Here is a 7,537-nt window from a genome sequence, read left to right as displayed (position 1 = left end):
TCAGTAAGAAGCCAGCAGGCCCAGGGTGAGGTTTTGTTCTTGGCGGGGAGTGGGGTTTCACTTTTTGAACTCTGCATGGGCATAAATGTGTCTACTTGTCACACGGCAGTTCCAGGGCCAGACTGAACTTTCCTCCAGGGCAGTAGGAAGTGCTCTAAAGGAATACATATGTAGAATGGAGCAATATGCCTTATTTCCGTTTTTTTAAAAAAAGTGTCTTTCTACCAAAAGAGGGGAAGGAATTCATAAATAATTGATGCTCATTAGAGGTAAGCAGCAGCCTAGCTGGATTTCTGCCAGCCATTAGGGTATAAGTGGATAGCACCAGCTTAAAGGTACAGTGTCAGGGTGAAGCCTCCTCCATGCCACCTGTCAAAATCTCTTCTCCAATTGGCCAAGCCTGTGATCTCACTGGGCCCCTTAAGATATCTCAACTCAGTACTCTGAGTCTCAACCTAGAGCCATCTTCCCTGTAGCTCTTCTCCTGCCTCTCATCTACTGTAGTTGGCATTCCACTCCCAGGATCCCTCCCATACCCTCCACACGAGACTCCTCATAGAATTCCATCAACTTTCAGAGCCGGAGGGAGCTCGCAGAACGTAATATCCAACTTTTTCATTTAACAGCTGAGGAAACACAATTTACAGCTGAGAGCTGTTGAAGGAAGCCATTATCTGCAATGGGGGCTGAGTAACAGAGGAAGCCTACAGCCAGAGAGGCCATGGAGCAGAGAGATGCTCAGAAAGGAGCAGAGATGAGAGATTGCAAAAGAGGAGCCCTAGGTTGCCTGGTTCTGTCCATTCTTGAGGTCCAGCTGCATTCCTGCTGGCAGGCTCTGCAAGACTCCCCTAGACCCTAATTACAAATTTCCTTTTCTGCTTATGGTAGCTTGAATCAGCTTCTGTTACACGTATGGCTGTTCCTTCACACACACAATGAATCAGAATTCAGGCATATAAGAGAAAGGGTGGCTCTCAAGCCGAAACTCTAAGTATTGATGTATTAGTTTCTTGTGGCTGCTGTAAAAATAACCACAAACCTGCTGGCTTAAAACAACAGAAATTTATTTTCTCATAGTGCTGGAGGCCAGAAGTCCAAAATCAGTCTCACTGGGCTGAAATCAATGAATAAGCAGGGCCCTTACTCGTTCCACAGCCATGCTCCTTCCAGAGGCTCTAAGAGAGTCTGTTTCTTGACTCTTCCAGCTTCTGGTGGGTGCCACCATTCCTTGATTTGTGGCCATGTCAATCTCTTCAGTCTCTGCCTCTGGAGTCATATTGCCTTCTTGTCTTCTGTCTGTGTGTGAAACCTCCTCGCTCTTATAAGGACACTTGTGATTGCATTCAAGGCCCACCCAGATAATCCAGAATGATCTCCCATCTCAAGATATTTGATGCAATCACATCTGCAAAGACCCCTTTTGCCAACATAACCTTCACAGATTCCAGGGGTTAAGATGTGGGTATCTTTTGGGGGACCACATTTGGGATATTTAACTATGATTACTCAACTAGCATGCCTTCTTATGATTTCAAGGAACTTCCTGAAAATTTGGCTGCTTATTAGATTAAACTACGGTGTCAGAATATGCTGATCTGATCACCAAAGTATCCAATTTGTTGGATCACTACATTTCTCATTATAAATGTAAAAATCAGAATTCTGGGTTTTTGGCTCATTAGTTTTCATGAGTTCGGGTAATGCATATCAGGCTCTGAGATGTGAGCTGTCCGTTTTACAAGCTCAGAAAATTTTTCAGCACACTAATAGTGAACCCATACCTGAAGGGGCAGTCAAACTGAGTTGTAATCTCTTGATCCCAAATCCAAATTCCTAAGGAAGGAGTATCATTAGCCAAACCCGAGCCAATTTCCTACCCTGGAACAATCAACTGTGGCTGGGGAATAAGGTCCCTTTGAATGTACTGCTTTTATTTTATATTCATTAAGGAGGGATAGTCAGTCTCCTCAAAGTTGGGGAACGTGGCAAACAAAAGACATAATGTCTGTATTGTACTTTAACTCTCAGCAGGCATTCTATTTCCAAACGTCTTCTGTACTATCTGCTAAGTCTTCTTGACTACACATTTGTGTGTATTTTCAGGATTCATGGTAAAACTCTACTTTCTCCTTCCTCCAGTGTATTCTTCTCACATCTACCAAATTAATCTCTATAAAATACCCTTGCTTTATAATCTATGATGTTTATTGCTCATATATTATCTTTGTTTTTAGCTTTTTGTATATTTTTCCTGTATTTTATTACTTAAAATTTTTAAATCAACTCACTCTGTAATTACATACATTAATTTAAAAAGTAAACTCTCTCTGCCATAAATGAAAAACTGATGTCACTTTCCTTAAATGGAAGGTAATCATACAAATAAATACAGCAGGCTGTTAAATGAGGTTTCCAACAGTTTTGACTGAGTTTCCAACACAATATACAGGAAACAGTAGGTATATTATGAAAGTTAGTGTAAGATGGACTCCTCACATGCAAGTTTACAAAGGAAATTGCGGAGAACTGGTTCCACGGTTTTTGCACTCCTCAGTCAGATCAATGATATTTAAAATGAGTCAGAATATGAAGGGAGAGGGGGCTCTGTGAGGGATCTCTTAGGAAGGATCTGGCGCTATGCTAGAGACCCAAGAGAGGGGGTACTGCTTTCTCCTCAGACCTAGTGTGAGAAGCTTCCTTGAGACCCCATGGAGAGCTATGAGGGTGTTCCCTGCCATTAGGAGATGTAGAGCAATGGGAACTGAATCCCACCTAAGAAAAGGTAGAAATGGCTGGGCTAGGATTGGGCTGCACTCCCGGTGTTTTGGGGACAAGGGAGGTGTGAATGTTTTCCGTGGACCAGATGTGGGCCACTTGGGACAAAGAGAACTGGAGTTGGGTCAGATCATCTTGGGTCTTTCCAGTTGAGTGGCCCGGAGGAACTCCAGCAAGAAGAATCTATGGGAGAATGCTGGCTTTTTAGGGGCTTTGAAGGGAGTCAGTAGCCACTCAGACTAGAAATGCTTGCGTTAAGTGTCCTGCAATGGATGGGGCTGGCCCAGTGGCATAGTGGTTAAGTTTCTGCACTCTGCTTCAGCAGACCAGGATTTGTGGGTTTGGATCCCAGGGGCAGACCTACACGCTGCTCATCAAGCCATGCTGTGGCAGCGTCCCACATACAAATGGAGGAAGATTGGCACAGATGTTAGCTCAGGGCCAATCTTCCTCACTAAAAAAAAAGTGTCCTGCAACAGGGAGTGAGAGAAATCTCCAAGAAAGTGCCCAGGCAAGAAGGAGTCAGGTTTGACCTACTTGGCCTGAAGAGCTCTCAGCCACCAGCCAGGAAATACTGTCCTCATGCATTTACCTCTTCTGCCCTCTGACCTCCCCTTTTCTAACCCTGAAAAGAAGTAGGACAGCAGCTAACAAGTGAAGGAGGAAGTGAGTGGAGAGAGCAGAAGCCAACCACACTCCCTTTCTGGAAGGCAGACAGCTGTCAAGTAGAGGCCTTGCCCAGAGGAGGGGGAGGAGATGGAAGGGTTGACTAATTTCTAGGACTTGACATTCAACTTACCAAATTAGGACTGTATTAGCACAAAGAAGACTCTAAGACCGTCTTTTACTTCAGAGCCGGCAAAAAAGGACGCCGGACCTGCTGGGATATTATCCAGTGGCAGTAAAAAAGCTTTCCCACTGGATAAAGTTCAAAGGAGACCTGGGAAACAAAATACAAAGTTGGATTTTGATTGTGTCATGGTCATACTTGTTCAACACTCTGCTTACATAAACATTGTGAAAACAAAGAAGTTATACCTTTAAAAGTTAAAGTTGAAAAACCAAGGACAATCAAATAGTAAAGACAATTTGTTTTTTAAATGCATACAAGAAAATAGCTGCTTAACTTACACGTGTGAAGAACTCCTTGGTCCAGGTTGGAGATTGGCCAGGTGGGTGACTGATGTTGCCCCTAAGCCTAGATGCTTCTGTGGTTCACAGTGGGTGGTGTCCCTGCTTGGTGGTGTGACACAGTGGGGGCATGTTGACAGTCCACCCCCATTTCAAAGCAATGTCAACATGGGAATGATAGCCTACATTAAAATAAATACTTTTTAAAATAAAAAAAAAGTTCAGTGGTATGAAATCATCTTGCATACGACACTCTGCTGGAATCCTTGGGCCCCATCTTACCTCGAAGACTGTGTCTCTCCCTGTGCCCAGCCCGGCCCATCTGTGCAGGGCAAAGCCCCTTTTTCCTGTTCTCTGCTCCAGTCATATTCTCTGGGCTCCAATCCTCTAGTGGCTCAAATCTGCTCTTCCTTACAAACTCTTCTATTTCTTCTTTCAGTTCTATCAGTTTCTGCAGCTCTGTTGTTTGGTGCAAACATATTTAGGATCATTATATCTTTCTGGTGGATTGACTCTAATTATTATATAATGTCTCTTTCTGTCTCTGGTAAGTTGCTTTGCTCTGACATCTACTTTGTTATTAATATAGCCATTCCTGCTTTCCTTTACTTAATGTTTGCATGATATATCTTTCCCATATTTCTACTTTCAACCTGCCTATATCATCATATTTGAGATGAGTCTCTTATAGACAGCACATAGTTGGGTCATGTTTTTAAATCCAATTTGCCAATTTCTATCTTTTAATTGATGAATTTAGATTATTTGCATTTAATGTAATCATAAATATGTTAAAGCCTAAGTCTTGCACTTAATTTTATTTATTTTAATTTTTTTGTTAATGAAAATAAGCTTTATTATATCAAGTAATAAATATACACAAAGATGAAAACAGTTTTAATCATTTTATTCCAGATGTTTTGATCAACTTACAGTAAACACAACTGAAATCTTATATAGTCTCAGAACAATATTGTTGTTTGGTTGGTTGCTCTTTCTTTTGTATTTATAACTTGTGCATTTTTAAACTGACTTCAAAGCACTCATAGTCATGCAAATGCTTAAGCAAAAAAAAAGTTACGTTACGCAGAATCTATAATGTATGGCCAACAAGGACTGGCTACTAAGTCAAGTGTGCTGTCAGTATTCATTAAAACCAAAATCCTTAGGGTTGTGTTGGCTTGCAAAAAGAAAGAAGGAACAATTCTGTTTACATAAGTATATTCAACAAAAAGATTATAGTGAGACACTGGTATCTTAGAGGCAAACTACAGTTTGCTATGTTAGACAACTTTTATGTGCATTTTTTTAATCAATGATTTAAAAAAAATACCTGAATAGTTTCTAACGACTTAAAGTACAAATCCTTATCAACTGCCAAACCTTTTCTGTAGGTTCAGAGCCTAGTGAACCAGGAGAGGGAAAAGCAAACAGTCACCATTTTGAAGACGTGTTTCATCTAAACAGAGGATGCGAACTGTGACTTCTCATCTTGTAAAAAAACGGAGAGCCTTTCAAACCTGACAAGGTGGCTAGGATCTGGCCTTCTGCTCTGTTTCAGCCAAGCACCCCCTTCCCGGTCCTCTAGCATGAGCGATGCCTCGGTGTAGACGGGTCTGATCACTTTCCAATCCTTCTATGATGGTCAGCAGCTTAGCATACTTGCTTTGAGGTATCTGGCTGTCCCCAGTTCACTGAGCACAGCCTAGGGATGGTGGCCTGTAGTCATTCAGCAGCAAGAAGTACTGTGAAAACATTGCCGTGAAGGTGAAAGGCGAGTGGACACTTGCAGCCTTGTGGAGGGAGGCCATGGGCCTGTGTGCAGTCAAGTTTAGTTTGTAAGACATGCCTTCCCCTGCCCCATATTAGTGGCAGATGGCACCTGGGTGCAGTCAGGGGCAAGCCCGTGAGTGTGGCAGTGGCAAGGCTGGGCTGCTGGGCAGATTGCAATGGTGATTTAGCCGTGGCTTAGGCCCAGTATGCTGGTTTGTGAACTTCTCTGTGTGTTTGCCAAGCTCCTGAACACTTTTTTTTTCTTTTTTTTTGCTGAGGCAGATTTGCCCTGAGCTAACATCTGTTGCCAATCTTCCTCTTTTCATATGTGAACCTCTGCCACAGCACGGCCACTGACAGATGAGTGGTGTAGGTCCATGCCCAGGAAACAAACCTGGACTGGCAAAGTGGAGCATGCTGAACTTAACCACTAGGCCACTGGGGCTGGCCCCCAACCACTTTTGAGTACTTCTGTTTTATTTTTTGTTTTCCATTTCTGTGTTTTCTTGGTTTCTTGCCTTCCTGTGGGATACTTGAACAATTTTTAGAATTCCACTTTGGCTTATCTGTAGTATTTTGAGTGTATCTCTTTGCATGGCTTTTTCAGTAGTTGCTATAAGTATCATGTTATGTGTACCTAACTTGTCAGTCTTTTGCTGTCATCGTTTTACCAGTTCAAGTAATGTTGGAGAAGCCTTACCTCCATTCACGTCCCTTTACCTTCCCTCATTTGTAACATAATTGTCTTAAATATTTTACATTTAGAACCACACCAGACAGTGTTATAATTTTTGCTTTAATTGTCAAACATAATTTTAAAAACTCAACAGAAGAAAAGGCGATTGTATTTACCCACATTTTTGCTAACCTTTTTTTCTTTGCTGTTGTTCCAACGTGTCTTCTTTTGTTGTTTTCTTTCTGTTTAGAGAACTCTAACTAGCCATGCTTGTGGTGTGGGTCTATGGTGATAAATTCTTGTAATTTTCTTCAGCTGAGATTGTCTTGATTTCCCCTTCACACCTGAAGGATATTTTTGCTGAGTATAGGATTCTGGGTTGAAAGTTCTTTTCTTTCAGCACTTGAAAAATATCATGCCACTTCCTTTTGGCCTTCATGATTTCTCATAAGAAATCTGCTGTCATACAAATTATATAGATATAATGTCATTTTTCTTTGACTGCTTTCAAGAATTTTTCTTTGTCTTTAGTTTTCAGGTTAATAATGACGTATCTTGTCATGGGTTTCTTTGGGTTTACCCTGTTTGGGTTTTCCTCAGCTTCTTGAATCTGGAGGTATATGTCTCTTGCCAAATTTGGGAAATTTTCAGTTGTCATTTCTTTGAATAGTTTTCCGCCCCATCCTCTTTCTCCTCTTCTGGGACTCTGATGACACAATGTTAGATCTTTGGTTATGATCCCACAGGTCTGAGGTGCTGTTCATTTTTTCCAGTCTATTTTTTCTCTGTTGTTCAGATTGTGTAATTTCTATTGTTCTATCTTTTACTTCACTGTTTGTTTCCTCCGTCCCCTCTATTCTGCTTCTGAACCCATCAGCTGGGATTTTTATTTCATTTTTTGTATCTTCAGTTTGAAACTTTCAATTTGCTTCTTCTTTATGTCATCTAGTTCTTTGCTGAGACTTTCTACTTTCCCTTTGTTTCAGACATGTTTGTAAATGCTCATTGAAGCATTTTTATCATGGCAGCTTTACAATCTTTGTCAAGTAATTCTAAAATCTTTGTTATCTCAGTGTTAGCATCTGTTGATTGTCTTTTTTCACTCAGTTTGAGGTATTCCTGACTCGTGTATGATGAGTGATTTTTGATTGATACCTGGATGTTTTCATATTGTTGTAAGAC

At 41.2% G+C, this 7,537-nt stretch overlaps 1 pseudogene; it reads right to left on the bottom strand.

Annotated features, from left to right (window-relative positions):
• Window positions 1-5,438: 5,438 nt before the first annotated feature.
• Window positions 5,439-5,753, bottom strand: LOC111768990 (cyclin-dependent kinase 2-associated protein 1 pseudogene; annotated as a pseudogene).
• Between the last annotated feature and the right edge of the window lie 1,784 nt (window positions 5,754-7,537).

This window comes from Equus caballus, chromosome 19 (assembly GCF_041296265.1).
Source record: "Equus caballus isolate H_3958 breed thoroughbred chromosome 19, TB-T2T, whole genome shotgun sequence".
NCBI classification, from domain to species: domain Eukaryota; kingdom Metazoa; phylum Chordata; class Mammalia; order Perissodactyla; family Equidae; genus Equus; species Equus caballus.
Note: the sequence above shows the minus strand (reverse complement) of the source record. Positions and strands in the feature narration are given on the sequence as shown.